A 19881-nucleotide genomic window follows, 5' to 3' on the forward strand; every position below is an offset into this window, starting at 1 on the left:
TTGAGGGGGGATGTTCCAAAAGAGAGACATCCACAAAAGATGAGTTCTAAATTCTGAATTACCGTAAAAAAGAAAATAATTCTTGCCCTAGTGGGTTTGGCTCAGTGGATAGAACCCTGGTCCACGACTATCCTGGGTTCGACACCCATCAAAGGTTGCAGGCTGGATCCCTGGCCCTGGCCAGGTTATGGCGTGTGTGCATGTGTGTGGGAGGCAACCAATCTAGGTGTCTCTCTTTCACCTATGTTTCTCTCTCCCTCTGCTCTATAATCCCTATTACACCAAATTCCAGCAATGCTTGAGCATCAGAAAGAATTTTCAAGTCTCTCCTGTGAAACCCATCAAATATAAAGTGGCTGATGACTGAACTGGAAGTTTCATCAAAATGAGGTTTTTCTGTGAGTTAGTGCATATAAAAAATGCATTTATTTAATAAACTGGAAGCCCATAAAAGGGTTTTAACACTTTTAATTAGACACAGGGATGTTAAACTTGACAGGAGAAATAAAAAGGGTATGTATAATTTATTGCTTTGCCTTCCTCGTTCACAGAGAATAATTATTTATTTCCCCTAGAAGTCCCCCCCCCCCTTCTCTGACAAACAAATGCCCAAAATGAAGACAAGCCAAATATATAGACTGTGTTTAAGTGGATGTGTATTTTAAACCTCACTGGTTTTCATGTCACTATGCTGAGCCCACAGCCCTGGCTGCCCTCGGGGATCCGTGGGCTGGTGTTGGGTGTGATAGTTTCCCAAACACAGCTCAGCCACCACCTCACTCTAGTCTGGGGCACCACCCACCAGCCCTCCGGTCTCAAAATACTGTTTCTGATGGCTGTGTTCTCACATGGCATAAGCTTCGCAATAGATGCGAGACCTATACGTCCACAAGCAACACAGAAAGATACCGCCCAGATGGAGATGAAGGAAAAGTCAAAATAAACATGAGTGTTTGGGGACAGAGCCTACATGTGAATTCCAAACCACCATTTGCCTGAAGGGATGCTATTAAGGAGATAGTTGGATGTAGATGAAAGAAAATCCATCCACGTAGGAATCTAGTAAAAGGAAATGAGAATTTACATCCGTGGTGGTTGCACAGAATCTCATCATCTTGGGTTTGGAAGGAACATTACAGGGTCTCTAACGCACCTCCTTTCCCAAAGCAGGAACCCTGGGAGTTGGCAGTGCCCCTCAGGATGTTGGAGTTGATGTCAGAAGAGCCAAATGAAAGGCTTACTGTTCACCAGGGTAATTAAAGTTGCAGAGCTTTAGAAATCAAGTTTAATTTTGTGTTTATGCCAACAGCCTTGGGATTCTGAAGTGTGGATCTAAAAAAATGAATTTTTGAACGTATTCTTTGATATCATATCTCAGATGTAAATCACTAAAAACTTAGTGTTAATCCATTAGGCCCATCAATGGCAGGATATTGCAAGCTGTGTGTTCCTAGCCCTGTGCTGTGAGAGATTTTTAAAAGCTTGGATGGTTTCTGCCATAAAGAGGTTCATAATGTAGCATAGCAACTATATATGTATTATCTAGCATAGGCATACTATTAAGTTTTCTCCCAGTTTATAATATTGGAACATGCGGTCAATATTGAGTTGACTCTATGCTGGAAAGGTTAAGGAGTTTTGAAATTAGCTGGTAGAAGACTGGATAATGTTTTTTTAAATATATTTTATTGATTTTTTACAGAGAGGGAGAGAAATAGAGAGCTAGAAACATCAACCAGCTGCCTCCTGCACACCCCCCACTGGGGATGTGCCCGCAACCAAGGTCCATGCCCTGGCCCAGTATCGAACCTGGGACCTCTCAGTCCACACAGGCCGATCTATCCATTGCTCTATCCATTGAGCAATCCGGTTTTGGCGAAGACTGGAGAATTTTAAGAATAGATCAAACATTTACTTACCCTGACCAGACTGAGAAAAACATGTCTTAATGGCAAAGATGTCACTTGTCAGTTATCAATGTCTCCTTCGGTAAAGAGACACTGAGTGGTCCAGAATGGAATGAATGGCCCTTGCGAGTTTCCATTTTCCTCATCACTTGTTTAGGAAGAGGGGGTGGTGCACAGCTATGCGATCTACTCAATCCTCCCCCACTCCTGACCAAAATTATTTATGTTCCCCCTTGGAAGTCTGCAATGCTAACTAACAATATATTCTCATACCACTTCAAAGAAACCGTCCTAAATCCAAAGCTCATTAATCAAAACCCAGCGTGTGTTTTGCTCTCTTTGCTAAGCTGAAAACACTCTTTTTCTCACAAATAGAGGCAACTACTGACTCTTGAAATTTTGGAAGAAAACATTCTTGTCAATGTAGATCTTAAGATATTAGACTACCCTAATATGGGTCAGTTTTCTTTTTTTCTTCTTTTTTTAAAATATATTTTATTGATTTTTTACAGAGAGGAAGGAAGAGAGATAGAGAGCTAGAAACATCAATGGGAGAGAAACATCCATCAGCTGCCTCCTGCAAACCCCCCACAGAGGATGTGCCTGCAACCAAGGCACATGCCCTTGACCAGAATCGAACCTGGGACCTTTCAGTCCGCCGGCCAACGCTTTATCCACTGAGCCAAACTGGTTAGGACGGAATCAGTTTTCTTAGAAAAGAAAATACCAAAGGAGAGCTGTGTAGATTCCTTTATTCCTTAAACCCAGCATTTTTTTTTTCTTTTTTCTTTTAGATGCTCTCTGGTTTCCAGAAGCTCTGAAATCAGTCTTGTGATTCCTCCATATTCCATCTCTGGGTTATAGACTGGATGAAATGTAGGGTTTCCCTGCACAACTAGTCAATGTTCTCACTTAGGAAAATTAAACTCAACAAGATTTTTGCAGGCATATGCACGGAGCAGTTTTAAGGGGTCCCAGGCCCATTTCCTCTCTCTACAGTTCCTTAAAATAATTCTCCAGTTTGCTCTCAGTGCTGCTCCCCCTTCTAACTGCCCCAGAAAACAGTGGGGAATGTGCACATAATTGGAAAAAATAATGAATCAGAACAATGCTTTCTGTACACCAGCGGCTACGCAAAAGCGCCTCACAGGGGTAATGCCAGCAAGATGGTAAACCAGGAAGCTTTCTTTATATCTTCATTCCCCCACTGAAAAGTCATCCAAACAACTACCGACTAACTAAAATAACATTATACGAGCTATGAAAACTAGTCCAAGATCTACAGCAACCAAGAGAATACCCCGAGAAGCCACATTTAAATGTTGAAAAATTTGATGACACTATTATTCAACTTTGCCTCACACACCCCCAACCCCACCCGGGTTTGGTATAATTGGGAACAAGTGGCCTTATTTTTGTTTTTTTTCCTGGGTCTGGAAGGAGCAAACTAAAACATCAGAAGCATCAACAATCACCTCCTCTTAGGCCACTGACTACCTCTGAACTTGGCATTTGAGCTGGCTATGCTGCATGCAATTCTCTCATCACTGGTTTAGGAATGGTGCACAATACCCCATGTCAGATGCCTGGTACCCACACTCAGTCTCTTAATACAGGACACCTCAGGGAGGCCACGCGGACGGCACTTTTTGGTGTTGTGATTTGCAATGAAGTAAACGTTTTAAAACAAACGATAAAACTCAAGGGGTTTTCCCTTGCCTTGCCCTGGTGGCCATGTTTGATCCTTGTATGATCTTGCAGCCACCTTCTCCGCAGGCCCACGGGAGAAGCAACGCACAGCAGCCCCACACGCTAAACTACATGGCCCCAGACCTCTGCCAGCAGGACCCCTTACTTACAGGAGAAGAAGGGCTCCTGAAGGCAGCTGAGTGCTGGGAGGGTACCTCCTCCCTCCCCCCAGTTCCCAGCACACTCACCCTCTGCCATGGGAGTGCTACTGTCCTGGGACTGGAGATGTTGACTCCCCTGTTGCTATGAAGCATGCGCAGAGTCTCCCAAACCTTCCAGGACTCATTGGTGGCAGGGCCCCAGGGCCATTCAGTGCTGGCTAACTTCCTCTATTGGGCTCCCAGACCAGACTTACAAGTGACTGTGAGCCACAGGGAACAGTGTGGAACCTCAGAGGGAAGGCGGGGGAGGGGAGTGGGAGGTAGCCAATCAGGAAACTTGTATGCATATAAGCATGGCCCAAGGCCACAGACGATGAGGCTTGAGGGCCTGGGGAGGCAGTGGGCTAGAGGGGGTCCATGGGAGTAAACAGGGGACAATACTTTCAACAATAGGATTTAAAAAACAATTGACCTCGGAGCCCTGGGAAAATGTCCAAAGCAAATGGGATTGGAATATAAAATCATGGTTGGCCTGGAGCCTTTCCAGGCACCCCGGTCCTGAGAGATCATGGGTACCACTGAGATACCCAGGAGAAAACAGGTGTTTGACAATGTTCCTGAGAACACTTCACAAATCCCCTGTTGTTCATTCCCACAGCCCCTTCTCTATCTTTTGAAATCAGCTGTAGCCCTCTTTGTTTGGATGGAAGTGAGGGTATAAGCAAACAGTGTATTATGTTCAGCAACTCTGCTCCTTGGTGAAGGCAGAGAATAGATAGCAACAGAAAAAAAAATAATTATTGATGACTAGGAATGTGCATCATTAAATATAAGCACCCAGCCATGGGTCAGGAGGCAGAGAGGCCATCTGGAGCAGAAGGTCCCTCTGACCATACACAGGAGTGGGCTGTGCACTTTATCTCCCTGGAAAGACTCTGATGAGATCATTCATGATAAGGTAAGGATCACTAAGGAAGTGCTATTTCTCTGGGGAATATTTTTATCTTAATGCCCACCCTGGATTGTTGACGAATCCTTTGATAACTAGGCAAATGCCTCTTAGCTCAGGGGTCGGCAAACCCATTAGTAAACAGAGCCAAATATCAACAGTACAAGGATTGAAATTTCTTTGGAGAGCCACATTTTTTAAACTTTAACTGTATAGGTAGGTACATTGTTATTAACTTAATTAGGGTGCGTGGTATTTTGTGGAAGAGCCACACTCAAGGGGCCAAAGAGCCGCATGTGGCTCGCGAGCCACAGTTTGCCAACCACTGTCTTAGCTCATTTCTCTCCTCTGCTCTCTTATCCCACTCCAGCCTCAGCCCACTTCAATTCATCCTACCTGTGGTCACCTCTTTGCTTTGCCTTCACAATGGCTTCAAACAGTTTACCTCTTCACAGCATATCCTTCCCTGCTTTCAGGGAGAATCCACAATTTGAACTTTGACCTTCACTCTCTTCAGTCTTAACCCAACTGCCTTTTAAGGCTTTCCAACACCCTGACCCCCAATACAAAGGCTCCCCTATAGCGAACCTGCCCCTTTGCTATTGTATGGTAAAACCTTAGGCCATCATGGATCTTGCCGTGCACCTGTGTTCCTTCTCCCCCACCCTCCTTTCTGCTTTTGTCATAAAACCCTGCTCATTCTTAAGGGTCTTTCAGATCCCATATCTCCTGAAACTTTTCCAGAAACATCTCAGTCCACAAGAATTTCTTGCCTCTAAATGATGAAAAACACATACTATCCGTGATATCTAGACAGAATAGCCTTATAGGAACCACCTGTTTGTTTGTGCTTAGTATTCTTTATGACACTATCATAAGCCATTTGAAGTTGCAGCCTGATTTCCTCTCTTGTTCTGCAATACCAAAGCAACAAGAAAACCTTCACCAGAGAATGCTGACTACGCATCTGGACTGAGACTCATACAACTTTATAAAAATTCAAGACTTTAAGTCCCAGAAACCAAGTTTGAATTCCCAGCTTGACAGAAAACAACATGATTTTCTTACACACACACACACACACACACACACACACACACACACACACCATGCTTCACAGCTTTTGACCGTTGCTCCCTTGGGAATGAGCTCCAAAACTGAGCTAATGAGTCTATTAGAATTAATGAGACTAATGTGAAATTGTTTACTTAATCTGGGGACAATCTCACAGTGCAGAAATTCCCCGGGGAGAGGCTGACCAGAGTGTGAAAAAAGACAACATAGCCTCCCCCGTTGCTGTGGGCGATGCAGGCACACACAGCTGTTGCCATCCGGTCAGGCAGCAGTCACATCCCATGAGGGCAAGTGAGTCAATTGGCAAAGTGTGATATCCCTCGTTGTCCTCACCTCTGAGGCCCCAATGAGCACTAGGATTTCTGGGGACAGAACAGAGAGTCGTGAGTGTGCCTGTCATCTGACCTGTGCTTGAAATTGAGCACATCTGACAACAGAGCTCATCCCCACCCATTGGCTGATTTTTTTAGGGAAAAAATGGAAAGAAGGACTAACGGTTGAAGTAAAAAAAAAAAAAAAAAAAAAAAAAAGCAAGGAAATGGCTTCTCTGGACAAGCCCCGCATTCAGAGAGATACCTGAGGAGGCTTTTTGGATGGAGAGGGCATCAAGGGCCAACGCAAACAAACCAGGTCCCTGACACAGACTCTAGACAAGCAGAGAGCTGGCAAATTCTGTTCCTTGAGCTGTCCATCAAATCAACAAACTACTACTTCCCTACCATGGACAAGCTGTCAAGTGTTATCATGTTTGGGAGATAAGACATAGACACTATCGCTGAAACTGGTTTGGCTCAGTGGTAGAGTGTCGGTCTGCGGACTGAAGGGTCCCAGGTTCGATTCCAGTCAGGGGCACATATAATACATTGGGGGCGGGCATATCCCCAGTGGGGGGTGTGCAGAAGGCAGCTGGTCAATGTTTCTCTCTCATCGACGTTTCTGGCTCTCTATCTCTCTCCCTTCCTCCACTCTGTAAAATATCAATTAATATATATATATATATATATATATATATATATATATATATATATAGACATAGACACTATCCTTAAGGACATTAGGACATTACATTCTATCTGGGAAGCAGTGACTCAAGCACATTAAAAACAGTTGTAAGCCGAAACCGGTTTGGCTCAGTGGATAGAGTGTCGGTCTGCGGACTGAAGGGTCCCAGGTTTGATTCCGGTCAAGGGCATGTACATTGGTTGCAGGCACATCCCCAGTAGGGGGGCGTGCAGGAGGCAGCTGGTCAATGTTTCTCTCTTATCGATGTTTCTGGCTCTCTATCCATCTCCCAAAGAGAGAGAAGGCCAAAGTCAAGATCCAGATGTGTACAGATAACTCATTTTCCCTGGACCAGTCCAAGCCCCGCCCTCCCAGGGGCTTTCTCTTAATGTCTCACCCCACATAGGAAATGGGGCCCAGAAGGAAGGATAGCAGAGAACAACAGAACAGAAGCCTAACATGTCTCAAACTTTATATAAACCCAGATATGCATGCCTGAGGAATAGGAAAACAAAGCCAATTGTGCCTGTTTAATAAAAGGATGCTAACTATCTTCAGCAGCATCAGAGTCTCTGTGAAAATGTTGGTTGGATCTTATTTTAAACGTGAGATTCTAATTGGGTTTGCTGACTTTAGAATTGTCTGGGTTTGAAATGATCTGAGCCACTTTAAAGGTTGAAATGCTAAATCACGTGCATAGACGGAGACAAGGAAATACGGGAACAGGAATACTTCCTATTAATCGTCTCAAATGTTGCACACAAATGGCTGGATTAAATCTCAAAACTGTTTGGGTCTAGGCCTACTTCTTTTCATTTCTTTTTTTACCCTCAACTTTTTCTTTTGAAAAATTCCAAACCTAAAAAAATCATTGAAAGAACGTTACAAGAAGGATTTGCTTAGTTTTCACTGGTCTCAGTAATTGTTGGGATTGGGCACATGTGCTGTGTCTGCCCTCTGCCCCCCTACAAAACCGCTGGGAACTGCACTGCAATCATGATTAGAATTTAGCACAAAATACTTCAGCGAGTGTCTAAAAGAACTAGAGTTCTCAAGAAATTTAACACTGATATGAGAAAATTTTTCATCTAAAGCTCGTATTTAATTTTTCAATTCCCCCAATAATACCTTAGCTTTTATCCTTAATGTGATCCAGAATAGAATGAAAGGTCATGCATTATACAGTTAGTTGATAAATTTCTATAACCTTTATCAACCCAAACGGTCCCCTACTTCTTTTTTAAATAACTTTTTGATAACATTGACCCTTTCAAAAGAGTTCAGGCCAGTTCTTTTGTAAGTTGCCACATAATTTATAGATGTATACTATTGTATACAAACCCCCGCCAACTTGTGGGCCCACCCAAGCCAATGGCTCATGCTTCAGACTTTCCTAAAATCTCTCAAAGGTTTACAAACCCCAAACAGGCAGCATCTGGCCTCGCTGAACCCCATACCTCTAAATAACTGGCCCCAACCTGTTACTTCCCTGTTTCCCTGAAAATAAGACAGTGTCTTATATTAATTTTTTCTCCCAAAGTTGCGCTAGGTCTTATTTTCAGGGGATGTCTTATCTTTCTGTGCGCTAGGTCTTATTTTCGGAGGATGTCTTATTTTCGGGGAAACACGGTAGCAGCAGCCAGACTCAGTTCCCAGCTTAGCCTCGCCCAGGTACATCCACGCTCAGCACCAGGCACAGATGCAAATGCAACCAAGAGCTGCTAGTGGGTACTGCAGACCACAGAAAAAAACCAAAAACAACTGCTTCTATAGCTTCCCGTTTCTTCAACCTTCACCTCCTACTATTATTGCTCATCTTCTTATTTACTTCTTCCCTCTTGCATTAAAGGATGCAGACAGACAAACCCACAGTAGCCAGCTTAAACCATTGGGTTTTCAAAACAAGAAGCACCTTTGCAGTAAACACGGAGGAGAAGAGAATCCAATATTTTGCAAAAGAATTACCATCACCTGCCCAGAGCCCACCACCTTCTGCTCTCTTTCAGGAAATAACAGAGACATCAGCAGGAGGGTTGGCTGCTGAAATCCAGCCTTAACCTTTGAAAATATAATTTATTCAAACTCAGTATATGACAGAAAGCCCAGCGTGACTGGGGGATTAGGTGGCCCAGGCAACTTCACTCAAAGGAACAGGATAAATGGAGTGTCTCCCCAGAGATCATTCCTGCGGAATGAAAATGCTTTCAGTCCCCATACTGAATTTTGTAAAAAGCCCTTGCTGGGTGCAGGGGGGAGGTGGGGGGGGGCAGGAAGAGAGAGGCAAGATGGCAGCACCACCCTCCCAGGGGCCATGGGTTGTGAGCAGCAAGCTGTGTTCATTCAGAGGGTCCCCGGGAGTGGGACGAGGATGAAAGACAAAAGCCTTCAAAAGCTCCAAGGGCCACCAGCAAAACGATGGCCGAGACCGAGGCCTCCCTGTATTCACACAGCTGTCATCACCCAGCTGACCTGGCAAAGTCAACGGGACTCCAAGACACAAGGAGGAAATGGCACTGGGGCCAGGAACCCAGTAAGGTCATTCTGAACCGACAGTGTCAACCTCCAAGGCATTCACAGCTTCTCCCGTGGTAGGCTAGCAAGGATGGCCAACACTTAAATAGTTTGCCAAAGCTGGCTTACATGGCGGAAGATTGACCCACTGGTCAAAACGTTTGGTTGAGGCATAAAGAAAGAAGTAGGCAGGCCCTGGCCGGTTTGGCTCAGTGGACAGAGCGTCGCCATGCGGACTGAAGGATCCCCGGTTCAATTCCGGTCAAGGGCACATGCCTTAGTTATGGGCTCAGTCCCCAATAGGGGACCTACAGGAGGCAGCGGATCAATGATTCTCTCATCATCGATATTTCTATCTCTCTCTCCCTCTCCCTTTCTCTCTGAAATCAATAAAAATATATTTTTTTAAAAGTAAGAAGTAGGCAGATATAAGACATACAAAGACCAATTATATAATTGAACTCCCTCCCACCTCTGATGGTTGTTGGGTGGTTAGTTTTGATCCGTCCTCCTGATGGGAAATGGACTTCTCAGGAGAGGTTTAGTAGCAATGAAATGTGATCAATCTCACAGTTTAGGTTTCAATGATCATCCCCATGCAGCCGTAATTGATAGTCAATTTGATTTTTTTTCAGTAGGAAAGAACTCATAAAACATTCATTCATGTATTCATTAATAGGAATGCGTTGGACATTTATCACATGAGAGAGAGTAGGGAATAAAGCAGTGAGCAAAGCTGACCAGGTCTCGCCTTTATAAAACATATGCTCTGGCAGGGAGGGAAGACGTGGACACAGAGAAGAGTGGGCGATGAGAAGTACCCGGAGGGAGACCTGCTCCTGTTTCTTCTACCATGACCATCCCTCAGCGGACGCTTCTAGGCATTGTGTGATATTCCCAAATATGAGCACTGAACCACCTACCACCTAGGTACCAATACAGAAACCCTTCATTGAGTCTCTTCCACTTTTTGACACTGGATTAGGCACGAAGAAAATGAGACAAATAAGACCAATTTGCAGCAAGCTCTGACATCAGCCAAACAGGATCCTTGGGACACACACAGCATCACCACGCATACATCTCCCTACAGTTTGCACGTGACGAGTCAGCTAGAAGCACAGCTGCTACTGTGCCAAGAAAAGGGTTACTTACTCTTGACAGAGTTTTGCCCCTTCACAGTTGTTCTCTCTTTTCCCTCTGCCTTCAGCTCACGAAAGAACGCTGCAGCTCCTTGCCCACTGCTCGGAATAGCAGGAGCTCGTTAAGGGCATGAATAACAGCTGTGTCTGCTCCTCTTTAACCTGTTTCTCTGAACTCACCTGTGAGCAAGTGGCCAGCAGCCTCACAAAGAACAGTTTTTTTCACCCTAACCGGTTTGGCTCAGTGGATCGAGTGTCAGCCTGCGGACTGAAAGGTCCTAGGTTCAATTCTGGTCAAGGGCATGTACCTTGATTGCAGGCACATCTCCAGTAGGAGGTGTGCAGGAGGCAGCTGATGGATGTTTTGATCTCATCCATGTTTTTAACTCTCTTTTTTTTTAAAAAAAATATATTTTAATGATTTTTTACAGAAAGGAAGGGAGAGGGAGAGGGAACTAGAAACATCGATGATTCAGCTGCCTCCTGCACACCCCCTTCTGGGGATATGCCCGCAACCAAGATACATGGCCTTGACCAAAATTGAACCTGGGACTCTTCAGTCTTCAGGCCGAGGCTCTATCTACTGAGCCAAACTGGCTAGGGCAATATATATATATATATATATATATATATATATATATATATATATATATATACTTTTTTTTAAAAGAATAGTATTTTCACTTGCAAGATGTTGACTACTCTGCCTCTAATCCCAGCTGGCACCTGCACGGGGAGGTCACATCAGACACCTGTGGTCCTCAGCCTCCCGGAGATGGGATTGGATGAAAAAGACAAATCGCAGCCATCCAGGGCTTCCAACATGCTTTGCATCCATTCATTTTTTCAAGTTTTCCTAGGATTTTTGGTGGAAGTTTGATGGCAATTCTTTCTCCAGTGTAGAGGGGAGCGGGACCTTTCTAGTTCAGAGGTATGACAACTAGAGAAATCTAAGATGGGAGTTGACCTCTCCCTGGCAGGAAGCATAAGTCAGCAGTGTGGCCATGGTGGGCAGGTATGTCTTACTTTGGGAAAGACACTTCAAAGGAGTGGACAGTTTTTCCTTGCACCCCAGAAAATGCATAACTTTCTGAAAGACTATGTCAGCGCAAGTATATGTAACCTACCCTCTGTTCTCTCTGGGGTCTGAGAGAATAAGTGGGCGCTGGAACTTCTATGGAGGGGTAACCAAAGAAGAATTTGTCTCTGCTGGTGTTCTGAACCCAATTAGATGTATTTTGAGAAAAGGCTGTATGTATATTAGATTTTAATTAAGTAGTGTTAATTATAATCTATGAGATGTGCTTACTGCTTATCAGATAATTATGAGAAAGCCAATTTGGCTGCTGGTTTCTGACTAATTGAGTGGAATTAGCAATGATAATTATAGGTTTAATTTGGTTTGCATTTATTGGAAAAGGGGCAAATGTGCTTAGGACAGGGTGGGTCAGGGTCAAGGGCAAAAGCCAGAGCCCACGCAGAGCGCGCACTGGGCTCAGAAAAGTCAGGAGGAGCTGAATGCGGGAACACCGTCTGAGCTGGGCTGCTCCCCACATCCACTGGCTTGACTGGCTCTTGCCCCCTATTTTCCCTCCACAGCCTCATCTCTTCTTCTTTCCCAGAGAAGGTTCAGGGTTTATGTTAGGGAGGAAGACGTTGGTCCTCACAATGGAGTTCCTGGAATCCAATTTCAACCAATAGGACCGAGACTTTCCCCATTCAATCAGAGCTGCGCAGCTCCAGCCATCCAGAGTGTCTCTCTTCTGACCAATCAGGACAGTGTCTTTTGGACCAACCAAACTGCAAGGATTTCATTCAACAGACCAATCAGGTGCCAGGAGCAGGGACTAATGTCCATATAAGCCAGTTCCCTCTACTCTGAAAACACTTTCCTTTTCCACCAAACACTGAAGACTGAGTCTCCCTGCCTGAGCTGAAACGTGAGGAGCACAGCGGGGGCAGAGCAGACTGGCACAGAGTGGAGTGGCCCAGAGTCGCCTCACAGCGGAGCTGTCTTCACAGCTGTGCTGTATCACAATTGAGCTATTGTCCTCTGAATAAAGTATCCTTCTTCACTGCCCCCCAAATTGGGGATTCCTGTTGGTATTGAATGGATGCCAACAGTCATCAATTGCCATTAGTAGTCAGTCCTCATAATACAGATTCTTTATATGCAGATCTGCCTGCTTGCCATTTTTTTGTAACCCCCAATTCAATGCTAATGACACTTTTTGCGCTCATCATGTACATGCATAGCAATAAATAAATAAATAAATAAATAAATAAATAAATAAAATTGAGTTATCCGACATGGAAGTTCTAGCTGAGGCTGAAAAAAATGATACCCTTGATGCCTTCTTGTTTGAGCTCTTATACTTTTTTGCCCCACTTAGCGCCACATTTTCCCCATTTCTGTGCTTTTTGTTGGTAATTTCCTTGTTCAGATCGCCCCAGGAGTACTGCTGAGCTTTCTTGTGCCCCTAAGAACAAGAAAGTTATGATGTGCTTTATGGAGAGAAAAATATGTGCTCAATAAGTTTGTTCAGGTATGAGTTACAGAGCTGTTGACTTATTACCATAAGTTCAATGGTAATAAGTCAACAATATACATTAAACAAGGTCTCTTTAAACAGAAACAGACATAAGTTTATTTATTGATTAGTTGATGAAAGTGTCTTAAACAGAGGCCCACAGGGACATAATCCTGTATTTCCCCTAGGAGATAGGGTTCCATAATCACTAATATAGTAGCATTTGTGGTGATTCTGTAAAATATAACTATTGTTAGTAACAAAAAATGACTATTTTAGTCTCCTCAGGTACAATTCTTTCTTCAACTTCAGTCGAGATTCTGAAGTCATCATTTTATTGTAATTATTCTAAGCTCACCAGTTTCCAATCCCAAGTGTTGGAATCATCTATCCTCTGCTCTTATACTTAACTATCAACAAGTCCATCTAATAACTACCTCTTCTTGAAATACTTCTCTTCTCAGAACATCACTAGCAGGTTTATTTTCTTAGGTCAGTGTTGCTCCCTTACTAAGTCTCCCATCCCTCAACCTTCATGAGGGAGTTTGTCAATCTCTCTTGATCGATCTCTTACCAGCCTCTTACCAATGGGTTTAACAGACAACAATATGGTGACGTGTCTCACATATTTATAACTATCATAACTCTCCCAGGACTCAGGACTCATGACTTCAACGTCCTTCCTGGTGTCTCTACTTGGATAATATTTTAGAGTAAGCACAGAGTTCATGAACAACTCGGTAGACCCATAGGCTCTGCCTCTCTGCCATCTTCCCATTTGTCATTTCTCAAACCGGAAGTATTGGGAGCCACTCCTTCTTCAACCTCTCTCTCACTGAGCACAATCTGTGCTTCAGAAAACTCTCTGGCTCTTCTTCCACAATGCACATGCTAAATCCATTAGCATCTCTCAGCCACAGGTTCCTGCCATAACCCAGAGCCCATTTTCTCTCATCCTGATTACAGCAACTGTTTTCCAAACAGTCCCCTACCTCCTCTCTTTCCTCTTCCAAAACACACATATTCTATTCTTACCACAGAAACGAGAATGGGTTGGTAAATTATAAATCAAACCATTTCCCTTGACTCAAAACCCTCCAAGGTATGGTTCAGTCACAGAGACAGACTCATGGTATCAAAGCGAAAGTCTAGACATAAACATATATTAAAACAGCAGAGAGCGAAAGCAACGTTTCATATTAGAGGGGATTTAGGTACATCATACCACATACACTGGTAGTTTTATATTAGCCATATTGTAGGATTAATATCCTGAAATCAGCAAATTCTAAAAATCAGGGCTTTTAAAAAAATACTTTATTATTATTATTTTTAAATAGTAGTTTTAGTTTCACAGCAAAACTGAGAGGAGGATAGAGAGATTTCGGATATACCCCTACCCCATGCATGCACAGCCTCCACCATTATCAATAGCCCTCCTCAGACTGGTACAATTTTTTTTACCATCAATACCTGATAGATACATCATAACCTCCCACAGTTCATAGCTTACATTAGGTTTCACTGTTGATACTATACGTGCTATGCCTTTGGACAAATGTGTAATGACATGTACCCATCATTACAGTGCAAGGCACAGTACTTCCACTGTATTAAAAATCCTCTGTGCTCGTCTATTCATCTCTCCTGTGAACTGCTGGCAGCCACTGATCTTTTTACTGTCTCCACAGTTTTGCCTTTTACAGAATGTCATAGAGTTGGAATAATACACTATGCAGCCTTCTCAGATTGGCTTCTGTCACTTAGTAATATGCATTTAAGATCCTTCCATGGCTTTTCATGGCTGGGTAGCTTATTCCTTTGAGCATTGAATAATATTTCCATTCACCTACTGAAGGACAGCTGGGATGCTTCCAAGTCTTGGCAATTATGAATAAAGGCTTATTTTCTTCTTTGGAAAGCTGGTGGCCTCCAGCACTCCAGTGTGCTGGGGACCCATGCAAGACAACAGTTCTGAGGGTGAGAGTGGAAATGATGTGATATGAGGTTGCAACACATCATCCTGAGATTTATATCTATAAGAATGCTGAGAAAATCCCAGAGGCCCTGCTTTTTTGTAATTCAGTATTATACTCATGTTGTTACTCTTTTGTGTTTTATGTGATCATTTTGAATATTAAAATACTAGAGGCCCAGTGCATGAAATTCGTGCGCTGGGGTGCAGGGGTGGGTAACCTCAGCCTGGCCTGTGCCCTCTAGCAATCTGGGAGCCCCATGATCCATTGGGAGGTCCTGTCCACCCACCCACCTGCTCTGCAGGGTGATTGTGGGGCAATTGCAGGGCCCCCCTCCCCACCTCCACACCAATCACACATGTCAGTGCATGTCATACATATCATTATCATCTGGTCGATTGTTCTGCTGTTTGGTCGATTTGCATATTACCCTTTTATTATTATAGATTCCTAATTTTTCCTATTCTGCATCTCCTATTCTGTAAGAAATACATCTGAGAGGCATCAGCAAAATAGGGCTGAGGAATCAAATGTCAGGCAGGGTCAGTAAAGTAAATTGAGACTCAAGAGAGCAATTGCTGAAGCCATTAGAAGAGAACATTTCAAGGAAAGATAATGGTGCTTCCCGGTGTGCTGCCTCCTCTCATCCTGGGATCCGGAGTCAGCTGGTGTCACCTCCCGGGGGAAAAGACTCTAAAGGCACCCCATCTGACCCAGAACAAATACCAACATCTGTGCACTCTTTCTCCCATGCTTGCTTCCTGCCAGCCCTCCAGGGCTCCTTCAAATGTCCAAATAAGTTCCCACATGTAGCAGACTGGCTACTTCCATGGCTTACCATCTCCATGGCTCACCATCTCTCCTCTTTTAATTCTCTTTTAAAAGACTGTCTTCATTTACCCTAGCCCCTGCCAACTTTATTGTTTCCATAGCTCTTATATCCTGATAGCACACAGTATGATTTATTGTTTTGTATTGTCTTCTTCTCACTAGAATGTAAGCTTCATGAAGGCAAGAATTTCTGGCAGTCTTGGAAACTGCTGAATCCCCAGTGTTCAGAGCCTGACACAGAGTGAGTGGGTGTTCAGAAAACGCTTGACTGACAGAATGAATGAATACATGGAGAGTCAGCGGTGTGAAATTCTGTGAGAAAGTTAAGCAAAGTCAACTGAATGTGGGAAAAAGGTGGGCGGTGACCATTATACTAAGGATGGTGGCCATGACGACAGAGATGGAGAAGGTGCAGAAGGTGGCCTAGATGCTAGACTGGTCCACGGTTAGCTTACCACCGGTGTGGCATTTGCTGATGTCTGCTCCATCTGAGTCACTTTACCCCCTTACCCTCAGCATCACTCAGCCTTGAAAAGTGCCTCTTTCCACTCATTTTTGGAAGGCATCACTGCAAACTAGGTGAAGAGAGAAAAACAGCTTATTTGGTCGATTTTACTGCAACGAGCCTCTTGGGGAGAGAACAGGCTGGGAAATACCTGCTCTCTGGCTGTAGCTTAGTTCTGCTCAGAAACAAAATTTCCCCTTTCATGTCCATGTATCCCCGTCCCAGAAACCCTTCCTCTCTTTTGCCATCAAGGGCATTAGAGAGGACTGGAGGGAAGAGATCATGTACAAGAAGTGTGCATGAGCAATGGGAAGAATCCCAGGAAACCACCTCGAGCCAGAATGAGACTGTGGCAACCCAATGAGCACAGTAATATCCCCTTCTACAAAGTGGAACTGCTGTCAGGCCACAGTGCCATGGAGAGGGAGTTGCATCACCAAGAAATCGGTGATGTATTTTTAAAAAGGGGGAAGCTTTGAGCATGTAAAACCAATTAGAGAGAAAATGAGGCCAGAAGAGTGAAAGAATCAGGCACTCCAATCCGGGACAACCCAGAAATAGCACAACTATTGTACTTGTCCCTCATAGCACCTTCCTCTCTGGGCTCTCACAGCGAGCATCATACGTGGATGATAACTCCTAGCAGCCTGGGCAGGCAGGGCAGGAGATGAGGTGTGGGCATTGGAAATAATGCGCCAGAATCATACGCAGGATTTAGTCCACAGAAACGATACTTGGGAAGCCAGGGCATTGTGGGATACGTGGGTTTTTACATCGGTTGAATCCTAGGAGGGCTCCGTCCTGCTCTAAGCAACACCCTAACCTGCCCATGGGGAGGGGAGGCCTGGGGACCAGGGGACCTGCCAGAGACACAGCTGGTGGCCCCTCCCACTGGGCTGTGTGTGTCCCTCTGAAGGAGGCTCATTTCACAGATGGGTCTTGAGTACTGAAAGCTTACATTGTATGGATGTGTTCCTCCTTTTTCCTTAAATATATTTTTCTTGATTTCAGAGAGGGAGAGAGAGATAGAAGCAGCAATGATAAGAGAGAATCATTGATCGGCTGCCTCCTGCACGCACCACACTGGGAATCAAGCCTGCAACCTGGGCATGTGCTCTAACTGGGAATTGAACCCTGACTTCCTGGTTCACAGGTTGACACTCAACCCCTGTGCCACGCCAGTCCTCCTTTTTAAAAATTCCTTATAGCCCTAACCAGTTTGGCTCAGTGGATAGAGCATTGGTCTGCGGACTGAAGGGTCCCAGGTTCAATTCCAGTTGAAGGCATGTACCTTGGTTGCGGGCACATCCCCAGTGGGGGGTGTGCAGGGGGCCACTGATCGATGTTTCTCTCTCATCGATGTTTCTGACTCTCTATCCATCTCCTTTCCTCTTTGTAAAAAAAAAAAAAAAATCAATAAAATATATTTAAAAAAATAAAATAAAAATTTGTTATAGTATTCAGTCCCCTAGGAGACAAACCTTCCAAATCAGTGTCACCCTCTTTCTACCCTTGAGAGCAGCTAGCACAGAAGAGCAAAGGGAGGGGCAGCCAGAGCGCTGTGAACATGGAGGCCAAAAGCTTTGGGGAAAAGCTGCTCAGGCTTTTTTTTTTTTTTTTTTTTTTTTTTTTTTTTTTTTAATAGCAAACGAAGACATGGCCATATGGATAGAAAGATAAGTCATTAGAGACTCAAACGCACTCCAGGGTTGCAGGGAAATTAAGTTGGAAACAATGATGCCAAACTCTGAAAGGGGAAGAGAAAAAGCAATCCTGATGTGAATATCAGGGAGAGAGCAAAGCTAAACAGGCAATTACTGTCAAAAAAAGAACCGAAATTCAGGGCCCACTAAAAACGTTGAATAAATAGTAAGAGGAAAATGAATCAGTGCTCAGTGGCTGATGGAAATTGAGGGACATGTCCTAACAGTGAGGACGATGGGATGGCAGAAGCGCCTCTTGGACCCAGAACGGACTCGTCGGGGATCGGAGGCATGACCCCCGGGCAGGGAGTCAAAGTACACGAGCATGCGCCATAGGAAGCAACCAGGCACTGCCACGTGACAGGCAAACTCACGTGCCAGAGACTGCTTTGTGTGAAGGCTTCCCTGTCCTGTGCGTCCCAGCCTCCACGTCTCAGGCCAAGGGCTCTTCTCTCCCGACACTCTCAGAGGGACCACCCGGGACCAATGGTGGCAAATGTGGCATTGGGCAGCTCACAGCTTTGCCACCCAGAGAACCCCCTCCCACCCGCCCAGAGCCTGGGTTCTCTACTTTTCTGTGAGAGGAAAGTTAAAAGCACAGGGAGCAGCCTGCAGGGGGGGAAGAAGGGGGACCCCCACTCACACCTCTTGCCTCCATCATCTCGCAGTGGTGGAAATATTTAGAAAATGAGGACAGACACAATCAAATACCAAACTGAAAAGGCTCTGGATTCCCCCCATTCAGTCACGTGGGCGTGCATCCCTCACCTGTGTGCCCAGTATGATACTTTTCTTTACAAAACTGGGTTTACACGTGGTGTGTGAGAGTTCACGCACATATTTCAAATCAATGGAAATGCTCCTAGAACATCTTTCCGTAGTGGCCATGACTGCGTTGCATACAAATAATGCAGTATTTTATTAACTAAGTCCCTATCAGACATCTCTTTGTCCCCATCCTTTTTTATTTCAAAATAAATGTCTCTTTAGGTAGACATCTTTGCAGACACCCTTAATTATTCCATAAGATAAAAATCGTGGAAACAGAATTGCTATGAGAAAGGGTCAACATAATATTGTTAAGAGTTCTAATTCTATATATATATATATATATATATATATATATATATATATATATATATATATATATATATATTTTACAGAGAGGAGGGGAGAGGGATAGAAACATCAATGAGAGAGAAACAACCATCAGCTGCCTCCTGTACACCCTCCCACCGGGGATGTGCTTGCAACCAAGGTACATGCCCCTGACCAAAATCGAACCCGGGACCCTTCAGTACAAAGGCCAACACTCTATCCACTGAGCCAAACTGGTTAGGGCAAGAGTTCTAATTCTTGTTGACAAGGTGGTAGCTCCCGCCAGAGGAATGAAAACGCCCCTTCGCTATTGTGGCTGCTGTTATTGTCAGCAGGAAGGACCCTAATGCACTTAGATTTGGGTTTGGATGACGGACACACAGCCACCCTAGTCCAGTTGGTATGAAGAAAACAAGGGAAAGGACGATTCCTTTAAGTAGGCAGCGGGAGCTATTTCCCCAAAGGAAAGGAACTGAACTAGAGCCTGCAAACTGTCTGAGCCGGAAGAGGCTATCTGCTTGAAACAGCCAGGACCTTTAGCTCAAATCCATTAATCCTCTTTATTAAACCTGGGTCACCTCCGAGGCTTGAGAAATTAACCAGCATCTCCCCACGACAAGTGCATGGAGAGAGCGCACTGCACTCTGCCTGTCATTGTCACGGACCAGGGCTCCGGGGTCAGAGGCCTCCCCAGGCCTCGTCCTCTGCATTTGTCCGTTTAAAGGAGAACATCCTCTTGTACCTGCGTACGTTTCAGGCCGGGCTGTGCAGGGCCAGGGTCGGGTAGCAGCTCTGCACGGTC

The sequence above is a fragment of the Pipistrellus hanaki genome (genome assembly GCF_964339955.1).
Source record: "Pipistrellus hanaki genome assembly, chromosome: 19".
In the NCBI taxonomy this organism is placed as follows: Eukaryota; Metazoa; Chordata; class Mammalia; order Chiroptera; family Vespertilionidae; genus Pipistrellus; species Pipistrellus hanaki.